This window comes from Convolutriloba macropyga, chromosome 2 (assembly GCF_964194025.1).
Source record: "Convolutriloba macropyga chromosome 2, txConMacr16.3, whole genome shotgun sequence".
Classification (NCBI taxonomy): Eukaryota; Metazoa; Xenacoelomorpha; order Acoela; family Convolutidae; genus Convolutriloba; species Convolutriloba macropyga.
The window spans coordinates 66,490,092-66,504,866 of NC_134469.1; the positions used below are offsets into that span (position 1 = coordinate 66,490,092).

At 34.5% G+C, this 14,775-nt stretch overlaps 1 protein-coding gene across 1 annotated transcript in view; it reads right to left on the reverse strand.

The window, feature by feature from the left end:
- Positions 1 to 14,775, reverse strand: part of LOC142334629 (uncharacterized) — a 418,890-nt gene that overhangs the window by 128,043 nt on the left and 276,072 nt on the right. The gene's annotated exons all lie outside the window — the stretch shown is intronic.

The following is a 14,775-nucleotide window of genomic DNA, read 5'->3' on the forward strand; positions in this document are numbered from 1 at the left end:
AAAATTTTGAGGCTTGGCGTCTTTAGAGGACAACAGCGACAATAATTTGTCACATATTTCCACTTTACGTAACTTTTGTCCACAATAAGCAACCTATACATCAATGGCGAACAACAGAGACAAATGTATGAATAACCATTGTCCATTAGTTTGAGCGGTTAATTCTCGAAATACTTCAAATCGCCTAAAAATTGTTGTGTTTAGTAACATGGCGGCCCGGTAGTGTGCGTTTGCGCATAATGTTCTGACCAAATTCATCCACATTTTGTCTTCATTGTCTATCAAATGAGGAAGGGATAGGAAACTATAAAAATTTGCATACTGTTTGGAAAAAATTGGCGTACGAGCAAAAAAAAATTTAAACTGCTACCACTCAATCCATTAAATAATCGAACATAAGGGTACCGATGAGACCTGTCTATAATTAGACTGCGAGACAAGGCAAACAACAAAATATAACAAAAACAGAGAAACGGTCAAAAATTTTAAAAAGAGCATTGAGTAGCAAAGTCAAATTAACATCAGATAAAACATAAGCTAAACAAGTGCAATTGTATTTTACCGCAAAGTTGATGGATTTGTGCCTAGTAAGACTAGGTAACAGAAAAGAATGAAAAAAGAGCAAAAATCCATTGAAGCCATTAAAAAATGTTAGCTGTTTTCACGGGGATATGTGAAACATCAAAAATACGGCTCCAAAAATTGACCCGTACTAAAAACTCGAAATTCTTGGTGACAGTCATAAAGGCATCGCTTTAAGCACAGAACGAGTAAAGATTAGTTTTCACACAAAATTTTGAATGGGACCTATCATCAATGAGACCAAGTTTTGGTTGACAAAAAATAAAAGTGCAAAATTCATAACTACATTGATATTTTTGGAGCAAATAAAGTCAAAGTCATTATCACCCTTGGCTATCAACTGAAGGTATTGAATTAGTGCAATTATGCCATGGGAAGCCATTGAGACCGTCATTGAGAATATTCCATGTTCTGCTCATCAATCTTGGCTCCGCAGAGTTGACACCTGATGTCCATGCCACCCTTGTTACTGTAGCGGAATGTCTTGTTAATTCCAGGCCATTGAATTACGTGAGGAGCGACAACGTTCTGGTCTATAACTTTAGTTATGGCTTAAATGTGTCAAATAATTTTCATTGAACCTCACAGAAAAGAAATGAAATCTGCGACTATTTTGACTTAACTGCAGAACAAATGAAAGAAGCACAAATTCTCGAAGGAAATTGTACAACAATTTTTGTTCAAAAATCAATGACTCTTTAAGGGGACAAGTAAAGTCATTGAAAAAATAGAAAACTAAATGAAATCATTTATTGGCTTTTAATTTGCATATTTTTACTTACTGCTTTTTGATGTATTGAGTCACTATTAGATTTAAACAAGGCCAAAAACCGAGGGAAATAAATGATAGAGTGTCGGAAACAGCAGTCGAATTTGCGTAATTCACAAATGTTTGATTTTTATGCCTTAACATAGTTGTACTACGAAGATGAAGTCAATAGTCCTACGGTACGTCCTAGAATTACCCGGGTCACGAAAAAAACCGGAAAAATATGTAAGATAAGCGGTGAAATGTTGGTTTTTTCACCGCAAAATTCGTACATAATTTTGCGATGAAATGCGGTGAAATTATGTAAATTCACCGCTACCAGGCGATAAAGGTTTTTCGCCGCCTGATTTATGTAATTTCACCGCATTCAGCGCGTATCTTACAAAATTTTCTGCATTCACCGCTTATTTTACATAATTTTGCGTTGACACCTCGACCCGGGTAGGCAGATTTTGTAAAAGGTAGCTTTTTGGATATGTCCCAGGCAGCAGTTGTAATGGATTGCGTTTGGATCCGATGTAATGATAAGATTTTATGTCCAGTTTTGCTCGTATTACTACTGTATTAACGCATACAAAAATTAAACACATCACTAAAGTATGCTTTATTTAAGGCCCATGAAACGTGTTATCAATAAGACAAAGGAACAAGATGACAAAAAGCTCCACCCAATTGGGCAAATCTAAATAACGGAAAACGTTTTGCGAGTACAAAATGAAGTCATAGAAACCTTTTCCTGTCCGTTCAGGGGTTTACACACAAAACACTATGGAAGATTAGATCACACACACGCATAACCACATACACACATAACCGCATAAACACACAAACTCTCGCACTTATACACAGAGTAACGTAATCAATCAAATACTGTTATTGATCTAAGACAAAAAACCAAATGAATAAACTTGGTTTCGTCTACAAGAATGATAATTTCCAAAAGTTTCGCCAATCGGTTCAATTTTTGAACATTTTTCTTTGATAACATTATCATTTTCTATGTAAAAAATGTCTTGATACGTCGTGACAAAAAATTTCCTCTAGTATAAAGTTTTTTCCGTAAAATTTCTTTAAACAGTAAGTTTAATATGTCTGGATTTTTTACCCGACACGTATTAGTAGCAACTGCTTGCCAACAGCTGGTTATTGAGCATTGACATCAACTAGATAAAGTATCATAACAAGAAAATCTGTCTGGGAACTTTTTAATCACATTTTTCCCAGACGACATTTTTTCTAAGCTTTTGCTTTTACATGCTTTAAATTGAGAAATGATAGAAGACAAAATTTTTTTGTAGCATATGAAGCAAATGGTTGGGTGATAAGTGAGAAAACTTAAATAGGAGGATTCAAAAATATGTGATCCAAATATTTGGCAAACTTGTTTTGCCAAAGCTCAATCATAATAGAAAGCCTAAGCTTTCCTGAAAAACAAAGGTTGCCTTATTGTAGCAACTCTTGATTCTTCTTATTTTCCATATACAAAGGACATATTAAGGGACAAATAATACAGCATATAATATGGACACATAATAATATTAATATATACCTTTTTCATTTATTGCCTTTTTAGTTATGTTTTCATCTCTGTTCGTCTTTCTTTTATAGTTTATGAAATGGTTATCTAAGACTTCATTCGAACCATGGGAGTATTTCTGATGAGTCATCCATAATCTTAGGGGGCAAATTTTTATATCATTGAAATGAGATAAAAAACTCTGTTAAGTACTTCACTATCAATATCGACCTGCTTCTTAATTGCATTGCTACAAAACGCAGCTTGTGTGCTGCTCAAAACCAAACCCTTTAATTCTTTCATGAACTCAACTTCAATCAAATTCTATCAGAGAAATCAAAAAACAAATTTTGAAATATCGCCTTGTAGAGTATTATGTTATAGTGAACTGCCACTGAGAACCAACAAACTGAAGAGAAACGCAAAACACAAAACGCAATCGTCTACTATTTAAAATTTTGCAATTGATCAGAGTATAGTAAGGGTAGATCAGACATAATTTTTAGATCAAGTAGGAGCAAGGGTAGATCAGATAAGAGTGATTTTTAAATGACTTTTTGCTGAACATTGGAAGACTTATTGTATCTGGTTATAATTCTAATTGGACTATTCAATCTTAATTGGTCTGTTGAAGGACCAATTATTGTTATTTGACTAATTTTTCCCCTGCTAGAATGAGCTAACTTGGTGAGAATCATGATGTCCTTCTCAGTAATCTTTTCATTCAACTTTGTAGGCATCTCGACTGAAGTTTTCATGCTGCTTCTCATAAGTATATCCAACCATTCTAATTTGGTGAAGCAAAAGTATTCAAACCAATTAAGTTAAGCGTGCTGATCCAGTTTCTGATCATATGTGTTTCTTCAACATCGTGATTCAATTTCTGATCACATAATTCGTTTCTGTTATCAAATAATTCATTCATACTAAATTGATTCAGTTGTGTAATTTTTAATTCAGTTCATCACTTCCTCTCTTGATTCTTGTGCCACAAAGCATACGACTAAAGTAAGTTGATTTGTTGCTAAGCAAGATCAATTCACGTTTATAAACCGCCATCATCTGGCCTCGCGATTTAAATGCTCAATTTGAATAAATACTACATGGTGCACTCAGCAAACGAACTAATTCGCAATAGACGCATTCTGGGACCCACGCCATTGTTGGGACAAATAGAGGGTTCAATATAAACTAGCTTTGTTAGCTAGAAAATACAATCCTGGACACCCTAATTAGACCTAAACACGAAATGGTGGATTTACCACTGAAACCATTTATGAGGAAACAATACTAGGTGCCTCAGCTCAATCGGACCCAGAAAAAAACGCACAGAATGTGCAACAAAAGATGAATTGGCAACTTTAGTTCCAGCGTTTAATAGAAATTGGAATAATGTGCGGTGATAAACAATGGGCAATCGCGTATCAAATACTGTCTCCTTTCTACACTTCAGTATTGGAATGGAAGGTCGTTGGATATTTTTTAATAGCAAGAAACCGCACACTATGGTGTCAACTCCGAATTCTACAACCTCATATAAGAGTTATTTTTCAGGCCACGATACAAAACAGCCGATAGAAATGTTTTTCTAATAATAAAACAACTGAGAGGTGAAACTGTTGAACACTTCTAAAAAAAACTAAAAGACCAAGCAGAAAATTGCTACTTCAAAAAAAAGAATAGATAATTATCAGGGACGTTTTATTAGCAAATCTGCTAGAGCCAGTATTTAAAAAGAAATGTTAAAGGAAACGGTGGAACCCAGGAAGACACTCGAACTAGAAATACACGTTGAACGATGTATGAGAAACTAACATCAAATTGAAGCTCAAAATAAAGCACTTGTCTCGGCAATAGTAAATTCAATATTCAGCAAGCACTCGCTCTGCGGATTTTTCGACCACAAATTGCTTCCCAACATCACCCTCCCGAATACCCACCTCCAATTGTCAAAACTACCGTCTATTGTAAGCACCAGTTAAGTATTATAGATGTAATGCAAATCGTGAATAACGCAATAACTGTGGCTTTTCAAGTCTTTTTGCAAAAATTTGCAGGAAATCTTTCAGGCAGAGAAATGTTTCGAAACAAAACCGGAGGGAATCTGTAAATGCTGTAGAAACGTAGATTCCAATGGAACATTCCGAAAAATATATACCACCATCAGCCTGCAGATTTTTGTACGAATCCGATTATAGCAGTGGGGACAACCGTATGATGGCTACGGGATATAGTGACTACGAAAAAGTGAGCCACTCAACGTGCCAATCAAAATTAGTAAAAATATCGCTCTCACTGCTAGTCGATTCTGGAAGCGCATGTAGTATTCTGGACTAGCCATTCACAACGCGAGTGGCAGAATGCACTACATAATTCTTGACGAACGAAATGGAAATACCCCAGTTGCGAACTTTCTCAAATGGACTGATTCAAACAAAAGGAAAAAACCAAATTCAAGTGTAAAGCAATGGTTGGCAAATTCCAGATGCTGAATTCACGGTAGTTGCAGTTGGTCTCAAAACATTAATTGGACGTTATCTTTTCAAACAATTGGGACTAGCAGCGACACAACTCCAGATTTCAAAGGGTACTCAAATAAATAATAAGATAACTCATTGCCCAATCAAAGAACCAACCAGCCACAAGTTTTCTAAAAACAATTGAAAGATGAAAAAACCATATAGCTGAATCAAAATTTCACAAACATTTTCAACCGAGGCACCAAAAAGGAACACTATTCCTGATTTACAAGAAAACGTAATTGTAGAATTTACAATGTTTCTTTAGGATAAACATCTAAAAACAATCAGTTACGCAGATCATTATTTCATTTCTCCCATTGTAGCTACCGGAAGAAGAGAACATTCACTAAAATTAGCACTAGATTCAAAAATTCTTAGGAAATCTATTCACAGAAACAAATATCAAATGCCAAAAACAGAAACAGACTCAACATCAAAAAAAAATTGTGAACCCGCATCGCAAAGCACTACTTTTTTTTCATCTAAGGTTCATAAATATGCATACATCCAATTAATCCCTGAGTTTGCAAAACACTCTATTTTCACTACAAAAAGCGTTGAAACTACAGGCACATATAGATTTTTGTGGTCCTACTGATATGCCGGCAGCATTCCAAAAAGCAATGGGCTATCCATTAATTCAAACAAAAATTACATACCTTTTCAGGCGACATTTTAGTAATGAGCAAAGTAAAAAAGGAATAGCACAAGAATTCATTTTTGATTGTTTACGTCGGCTATAGGAAGAAAAATTTAGGATTATTTTTACTTAGAATCCATTAAGAAAACTAAAAATTTCTGTAATTTTCTACAACTTTCTATCAAAAATTCCACTTAAAATTAGAAATGGACTGGCTTGGCCATCAAATCTCACAGATAGCAATGTTGCCAATCGAAAGCAGAATAACTGCAATTTTGTAACTAGAAGCACCAAAAACTTCAAAGAAACTTTGATCGTTTCTTGGCTGAGTACTTTAATTTGGTAAAATCATTCCTAATTTAGCTCAAGTAAGCAACCAAACTCTTAAGCAAACCAGTAAATTTTGTTTGGAGTGAAGCACTAAAAAATTTTTTTTATTGGAAATAAAAATCACGTCGCAAACGCTACAGAAAATTGTGATTACAACCCGCCACCCGAAACTCGAGGAAAATGAGACGCTTCTTGAGCTGAACTGGGAGCTGCTTTAGAACAATTGAGAGTAGACGGGTGGAAACTAAGATTCTTTAAATCAAATTTTATTAATTCATGCAACGAATGCTAAAGGTAAATAAATTGGAAATGCTAGGTGTTCTCTCGACTATTTTAAAAACTATCTATAAGGAGAAAAGGTTTAGGTGATTACTAACCATAGAGCCTTACTCTCGATACTCAGAGAAAACCGCTCTAATAAATAATATAGTGGCCGTCTAGCACGTTCGATTGATTGAATTCGTCAAACCATTTTTCTATTGAAAACTAGGCAGGAGCAAAATGGTTCTTGTTGATTGTATTTAACGACATCCAAACCAAAATACCAAAATCGTATCAGTGGATGATGAAAATTTCTAATAGCTAAATTGGAATAACTATCTAAATCTGCAAAATCGTTCGACTCAAATTCTGTACAACCTGCAACTCGTATACAACCGCTAATTAAAAGCAATTATCTCGAGCACCAAAAACACCTTAAAAAATACTGAATTGATCTCAATAACACTATTCAAACTATTGCCCCCCAATCACGCATGAAAAATTTTATTTTGTCCCCCATTATGCAAAATCAATCCTCAGATTCTAAATCCGATTTCTTTATTTCCACGAAAGCACACTTCTCAACGTAAGTACCATTTCACACAACACTCGCACTGCAAACTTCCGTCTAATTCAATATTATTTACTATGATCAAAAATAAGCACGTTAGCCAGGAGAGAAGCACAATTATATACTAATAAATTCTAAAAATTGATGGACATTTGATTCATATCTGCCAAAACAAGAAAGCAAGCATGATAGCGGCGCTTTTGTCCATTTCGAGAATCAAATTTATTTAACTTTTTAAATCTCAGATCAATTCAATTAACAAAATAACCATGAATTCTAGATCAAACGAATAGAGTACATGGAGAAAAATTACATTTTGAGAATCTTCTGATAGCACACATCTCCCCTCAACCCCAATAACCAATTAACCGGAATCATTTTCACGCTTAAGCACATCATTAACGGATAGTCCACAAATCTCATCATTTGACAACTTAGTGGAAAAGGTTTTCAATAAAAGCCGGACTGCTTCTTTACTAGCAAAGACGAAGGATTGAAAGATGTACGCGACTGCGTACCTACCAACAGTGAAGAGCGAATAAACTGAATTAATCCTTACATTCATCTGTACTGGAGCGATTTCCATATACAATCTGTCTGTCTTCGTATCGATGAAAAGGTAGCATTACCGAACGCAGTGTGAAAAGCCTTCATTGATAACGATCATGCTATTTACACGGGAACATGGGGAATGTTTTGTATTAATTTTATCCATTAAACGTAAAGCACGCACTGCAAAAGGGAAGAATTTTTAGGCAGTGATTCTCTTGGAGCACTTCTCAACCGAAAACTATCATCAGCTCTACCAAATCAAGAAAAATAAGTTGATTTCGAAGGGCCGTTATTCAACAAAAAAGGTTAATATAATCATTTCCTAGCAGCAATTGACCAATTTTTCAAATATCTTGCCTAGCATATTTTCGTTAATAGCCAATATGAAGCGAAAAATTTAGACATATATACTCAAACTCATGGAGTACCTCGTACAATCCCTCTAGATCAAGCAAAACTTTTTTGGAATATTTGTAAACTTTTTGTTAAAAAATAACGCAGGTATTATTGACGCACCAGTTAAAGTCATCGTGCAATCGAAATAAAAGAAACTTAAACACAGATCATAAAACGTAGACTTGCAAATATCGAAAAAGAAAAAACAGCAATGAAATCTTTCCAATAAAACAAGCACCAAAGACCACAATAAATCAATTGCAAATATGCATACAAAATACCTTCAAGAAACCGACTTTCAAGGCACATTTTGGTCAGAAACCTAATACTCCGTAGAGCATGATGTACACATCACCTAATTTGTCAAACCTCTCGTACGCTGATCCTATAAAACACTATTTAAACGAAGATTTAGTCATCCCGGAAACCATCATATCACCACTTGACAAGCGGGTAAACATTGAGGTCGAGAGAGGCTTGCCATAAGCTACCCGCGAAGTGACTGAGAGAAAAAAGAAGATTGCGGATGGCGACCCACGATATATCTGATCAAGAAATATATGCCAGCCGATCCCCCAAAAAGAACAATTGAAACTGGTCAGGAAAACGCACCTGAAAAAAAGATAATAGAGAAACTAGAAGGTCTCTAAGAGGTACTTGAACCGCGGCCTAAAAGTGTAAAATCAAGCCCAACAATATCAACAATCAAGGAGGCGGAGAAACCTTTTTCACAGTCCGCAATAGCGTTGTTGCGAAAATTAGAACCAAAATATAAAGACAGACCTCTCTCATAATTTATGCAGTGAATTTTGAGCAGAAAAGTGCAAGTACAGCGGAAAAGCAGGTAGGTGAAAGGTTCAGAGCCAAATTTACTGGAAAATGAAGGGGGACAAGAAAGTGAAACACAAACAAAAAGCAACTGGGAGTGGATTATCTTCATCTTGGTCAAACGTTGCAAGCTCCATCATGGGACGAGTACTAAAATTTCCAAACTTCTCTGCTTTTCGGTGACCCCTCAAATCACCTTCATCGAACAATCGCCAAGCAAATTAACCACTCCAACAACAAATACCGCTCCCCAGTCTGCTCTACAACAAATACCACCTCCACACAAAGCTGATGAAAACAATCAGAGTCAATCGAGTGAACGTATCCGAAGAAGCCCAAACCACTTCGGCAACTTCGATTACTCTTCTGATTCGATCACTGATATTCATTTAAAACGAAAATGAAAACCAAACGGTACAGGTAATAGCAGAACAGGCCCATTGAAATTAATTTTTTGCCAGTGGTTGGGCAAATTTTGCCTCCTGACCCCCTAAGTTCGTTATCTTGCAGGATCCCGGAGCTCAACATCCGACAATTTTAACACAATGACAGTGTGTGAGGCAGAACTGAATGAGAATACCGGTTAAAACTGATATGGAAACAGCAAAAAACTTCTTATTATTACATATCACTAGCTATTCATTACCGTCAAACATATTGTCATTTCAAATTTAACCAGCGTCATCTCATTTCTGACCAATTTTAACCAAAAACCGAAGCATGTGTCAGAATTATATCCATCATTTCTTGCTTAGTGCAGTAAATTTCATATGATGTATTATATATTTCACATTCAATTGCCCTCAACTTTTATAAACGTTTGATGATATTCCTCATTCGTACCATTTAGGTTCCCGTGTGCCGATCCAATGTCTGCTCATACCTATTTCCCCCGTCATGTTTTAATGCTTGACCAAATATGCCATTTTTTTATCAAGTGGTTGTAAATTCGTTCAGTTATAACTTTCGCTTTAATTTCAGCTGATCAATTTTTCTCTTGATTCTCATGCATCAAAGCATAAGTCGATAATAAGTTGGTTTCTTTCTAAGCTTAATCAATTCAAGTTTATACCCCGTCATCTTCGCCGAAAGTTCGCTTAATCTTCAATACTTCAAAGTTTTATTCGGAAATTATAGTAACAGACTAACAAAGTTTGTTAAATTCAAGAAAAGAAATCGTTTTTCCTACTTTTTCTGTCTAAGTTGTGAATTGAGATTAACTCTCGTGTGAGATCTTCTCGGGTATTCTAAGTAAATTCGTTTTAATTTGTTTTTTCTTGAAAATTCCCCCACTTGAATAATATATCTAATTTAATTTTCCTCTACTATATTTTTTACAAAGGTACATCGTGTATTGGTCAAGCGGTTATTAGTATCCCAGTATTTGAAGAAAAAAAAACAAGAAATCGTTAGAGGAAACTTCTTTCACTGAGTTCTGTAGTTCTGTCCCCTGGGCTAACTTCTTTCTATCAGTTGTAGTCTTTGATTAATGTACTTATTTTAAATAACAAAAACAGATAATGTAACAATTTTTGTTGTATATATCCGTGCCTTACAAAGTGTTTTGGATGTAACTTTATCTGAAATCCGTTTAAATCATACTTCCTCTGCAGGTCAATTCGAAAAAGGTTGTCTTTTTCGGCTTTTCGATCCAGTCAAAACTGCCCACCAATCAAACACAACTACTTTTCCGGGTCCGCAAAAATCAAAACGTGATAGCGGTGTTAGAAGGGACCACATTCTAAATGTAATGTGATCAAAATGTGGAAAAGTTCTGAAAAGTCGATACTAAAACAAGCTTCAACTGAAACTCAATAAAAAAATAAATTTAGAAAAATGAGGTAAGGCTAGGTTAACGGTTTGGACTGCTAAACGCCATTACGTCGCCAATCTTTAATTTTTAGCCAGCAAATTTGCTGGCTGAAATCAGCATTGTCCGCACTCCCATGTTTAGAGATCGGGCTTTATAGGCTGACGCGGACGACAGGAACAGCAAGGGATTCGTCGCAAATATCATTACTTGTGAAATTTGATGGCGCGAGAAAGGTGATCTTTAGCCACTATTATCCACAAAATTGTGTAGCTAAAATGCGCAAAAGGGTATCAACTTTACAGCGTTTAAATGTCACCAATTTTCACTTTTTTGATGTTTTTGTCACTCTTTTTCGGATCGCTTTTGTCCGCAACTTTAATGTCACTGTTAACCGCGTCTTTAATATCCGCAAAAATAAATGTAATTAATTTCTGAGTCTCTATTATCCTCGATTTTAGTTAGAAATAACCTGAATTATTTTAACTGCTTTAATTGCTATAAATTTTTTCAGAAGGAAGAAACTGTCGTCTCTAAAGAGTCGGGATAGATTCTACCTGCGAAAACTGATAGATGAAAGAACACTAGCAAAGATTCAACTACCACAAATGACTGTTGATTCCCTCAGTGAATATTTTGTGTTAAAAAAATAACAACTGTAATTAAATATATCCAGATATTTCAATTTTTGTCATCTAAAGAAAGCCAGACAAAAAGCCTCAGTCTGAGAAAAGCCATCTGAGAAATCCATTTATATGAAAAAGCATGTTAGTCATGATTTTCATGGTTGGGGAATTTATCTACAGGTGAGATGTTTTTTTATCTAATTATCGATGACTGAAATAAAATTGAAGTTTAATGAATTAGATTTAAAGAAAGAAACAAGTAAAACAAAGGAACTTATCAAGAACAGAATAGAAGCAATAACATACGGAGAAAAATTTTAAAAAACTGATACTTTCAGTTAAGTTTTAGTCTTCATCAATTCTTTTTTTCACTTTTTCTTTGACCAACCCTTCTGTTGAAGTTTCTACAGTATAATAACTGGGACAGTTTTTCTCACATTACTTATGGCCTTGAGTAATAGAGTGTCCTTCCTGTGGGTTTTCATTGACATAATCAAAAGGCTATTTTTATCTTTAACTATAAACAGCACGGAGTGATTCATATTAAAATAATCGTACGATACTTATAATAAATACTGGTTTTGCTTCAATTATTGTTTGATGCCAATGAAATTTTTGACAATCAGTCCAATCTAAAGTCAGATGATTTAACAAATGTAGAGGTGTGTTATTGGCAGCTTATTTGTTGTACGCATCGATCTAAAATGAGGACAAAGCGGACAAATTTCAGTCATCGATTTTGTAAATGAAAAATTAACCGCGTGATAATTAATTTATATTACAGAGCGCAGCATTAAACTGAAATGGAATGAACAGCCATGCTGAATAAGGCGTACATGAATGACGTTTTCCCGTTTGCAAATTAGGGACATTTGTGACGTAAAAACATAAGTTTTCAAGATCAGCGAGGGAATTTTTAACCATTGTCAGCAGCTTTTCTTGACTCTGTTGACGACTATTTAACCAATTTTATACCATGCAAAATCGAGTGACAAAATGTTGCCACTAATGTTTGCAGTAAACGTAAACTCCACTGAATTTGGAGACTTGGCAACGATATGGCTCGACAAACGTGGCGAAAAGTTTTTAAGACGTGAAAAATGTAGAAAGAAACAATAATATCGTCGAATGTTTTTAATTTACGTAACATTAGTTGGTTTCCAATGAAACATATGATGAATATCTTTTAAATAATACTCAGCTCATTGGTAATTTTTGTGTTAAACAAACTTTTTATTTTCATCAAATTTGCCTCAGCAACTCATCAAATTCATCAATTTCATCAAATTACGCTATAAGGTGGCGGAAATGAAATCAAAAGTCGCAAATCTAAAAACAGAAAAGTCAATTCATTATTTTTTGCAGAGGAAACTTTTTGTACAAATCATTATTGAGAATAAATCGAAATACTACAAAATGACTCCAAATACAGGCAGAAATCAAAACTTCACAAAAATATACGCAAATAGTGTCGACGCCAAAAACCCTTAAGTTCACAACAGATAATAGTATGCATGTTCATTAACCTTCATTTGCACATAAATTGGCTTCGTCGGTAATTTAAGTTTTTATGCTTGAAATCATTCTGGTCTAAAATTAACGTAAAACACAAAAAAAAAAACAAAATAAAAATTTAGAAAAAAACAGGATCCCATTACAATCTTAAAAAATTGATAATCAAAGTTCCACGATTGTACTACCAAAACTAACGTTCCACAGAAAAAATTCTGTTTCTCTTGCTGCTTTTCATTAAGATTCAAAATTTGCTACCAATATTAGCAAAATGGTTATTTTAAAAAAAAAAATGTTGATTTTGGAATATTATTGAGTTAGTTTAGCAACAACAAACTATGAAAAATTAGACCGAAAGCATTAGCTAGTCTTTAAAAGCGGCTAAGATACTGACTTAGACCCTTGATTAAATCTAACATTAACATGTACATTTAACACTGCAAAAGTCAATCAAACCTGGCAAAACCCAGACATTCGTTAAAAATTTACAAAAAATAGTTTGACAGCTGCAATATAACCGTAAAAATCAATAGAAAAACCGATTTTTTTTAATTGAGCATCATTTCTACATAAGTGGGTCATTTTTATTTGAATTTCTGACCAAACTTGACTGCAATTGGAATTTAAATTTGTAAAGAATGATATGAAAATGACAGACGCAAAAAAAATCCAAACTTTTTCCATCTCACACTCAAAAAATAACGATGGAAACAAAAATGACCATGATTTGGCTGCGTGGCTGCTAACAAATGCCATTGTTTCAAAAATTTTTGCGCAAAAAAATTTTTGGCAAACGATAATCTTAGAACACTAAAAACTAATGATCCGTTTTTGATTCCTATTGATTTTGTTTATCAAAGTGCGTCCAAAATGTTAGTTCTGAAACAGTTTTCTAGATACCAGAGATAAAGATCGCCTTTATCGGAGCAATCAGAGACGTCGTGAGTAGTTCCTATGTCTGCGCTTCCGGTCAATTTGAACAAAATGGGCGAAACAAGATTTTTTGGCGTCATTTTTCATGAAAAAATGGAAAAACGATGAAAGTTTTGCCAAAACAGTTGTTTAAAACAATTCAGCAACTCTCTTTTATCTTTTAACCTAAAACAAATGAGATTTTTGTAGAAATTTTGAATTTTTCATAGCAAAATGGATAGAAAATTTCTGCAAAAAATAACCGAAGTGAGACAAAAGTTCCCAAAACTTTAAAGCTACGTAACTCCTTAGAAAAAGTAAAATTTAAATCTTTTTCGTTTGGAATTCTACACAACTTCTGAACTCGACTTCTATATCTCAAGTTAGCTGCCAATAAAAACAAGACGAAGTTTGTGCTCATCATAATCATGGATGTTCACCTCTGCATCAAAACGAAACTATAGTTTTGAAAAGCGAGAATTTCTGGGCATCGGCAAATAACAAATAATTATTTTTATCACTACATAGTTTCCCGGTTTCAATTCGCATAGATTATCAGAGTGCTACCTTTTTATATCAATTGTAAAAAAACCGAAAGAAACAGTAAGTTTTCGAAAACTGGGTGGTTCAAATTGGCGTCTTTCATAGTGTGCATGTTGCCAGTTTTTGTGGGCATGGTTGGCTTGACAAAGATCAGATCAGATGAGACGATTCGAATTGTCACATAATTTAAAAATCTTCTTGTTTCACAGTTTTCTTACGGAAACTTTGTGAACGTTGAAGCTCAAATTAGTTTTTCTGAAGTTTCTCTGTGAGGTGGTGCGGTACAAACAGTTAGGTCTAAATTGGGGCTTTTGTGATGAGCAATTATGCGTAAAATGCTTTCAGTCTGTTTAGCGATTTTCCTTAAATGGCATTGTATTCTACGCTAATACCCAAGTTTTCATG